The sequence below is a fragment of the Fringilla coelebs genome (genome assembly GCF_963513975.1).
Source record: "Fringilla coelebs genome assembly, chromosome: 4".
NCBI classification, from domain to species: domain Eukaryota; kingdom Metazoa; phylum Chordata; class Aves; order Passeriformes; family Fringillidae; genus Fringilla; species Fringilla coelebs.
In genome coordinates this window covers 56,032,364-56,033,510 of record NC_140032.1, presented here as the reverse complement: position 1 = coordinate 56,033,510, position 1,147 = coordinate 56,032,364, and positions in this window count along the sequence as shown.

Sequence of the window (1,147 nt, the reverse complement as noted above, 5' to 3'; positions counted from 1 at the left end):
CCCACGGACTGTGCCGGCGGCGGGCGGAGCGCCGGGAAGCGCTGGGAAGCGCCGCTCCCGCCCCGCCCCGCCCGGCGCAGCGCCGGTGCCGCGGGAGGCGGAGCGCGGTACGGTCCGCCCGCCCTCGGAGGCACCGCGGGCAGCGGGCAGCCCCGGGAAGGTGTTCCCAGTGATGCTGCCAGCCCCGGGAAGGTGTTCCCAGTGATGCTGCCAGCCCTGGCCTCAGCTGGTGTGCCGCTGGCCCGGCACCGTTCCGCTGGCAGCGGTGGGGAGAAAGTCGTTCTTATAGATGGGCCGGAACGGGACATACACACGCACACACACGCACACACACACACACACACACACACACAGAGACACACGTGGAATGCCTCCTCTGAGTCTCCCAGGTTGTATTTCCAACAGAGGATTTCTTTCCTCAGCCCGGTGCTGTTTCTTCTCTCTCCTCAGTTCTCATCCAGTTCCCTGTGCAGCTCATACACGGTTATCTTCAAAAAGGTCTTGCACAGGTCCGCTACAACTCCTCACCCACCGCCCTTCGTTGTTTCTGCAACTCGGTTTACAAGCTTGGATCTGGTGCCCCGTTGCTCTTGGATGGAGTGACAAACACTTTGCTTCTTTGTGTTCTCTCCAGAGCACTCTGGGTTTTCTCCAGTTCTTGCACAGCACTCTCAGTCAGCACTTTCCCAGGATGAAAAGTCCAGGGTCCAAATCTTGGACAAGCCTTGTTATCCTCCACCAGTGTTTTTGCAGTGCCTCTAAACCTTCTGAGATGAGGGAAATGGAGCTGCATCTGCACAGTTCAAGGTGCAACTGAACCTCAGATTTAGGCAGCAATGCTCCAACTTTCCCTGCTCTCTACCCCCTTCCTAACATTTATTGATCCATGCTCAATTTGCTTTTTTTGACCCCTCAGAACATCCAGCCAAGGTCTTCCTAGGGAGTGGCAGCAGCCAGGTCAGATCCTGCACTGGACAAGTGAGCCTAACTACATGCATCAGATATTTCACTTATTGAAGGAAAATAAGTGATAGTTAAAGGCTTGAGAGACAGAGATGTCTCTAGCTACTATTTCTACATTCAAGAGCAGTAGGAGCTTGAATAAACCTCACACCCTGTGGCCAGGATGATTTTGAAGGCAATCATG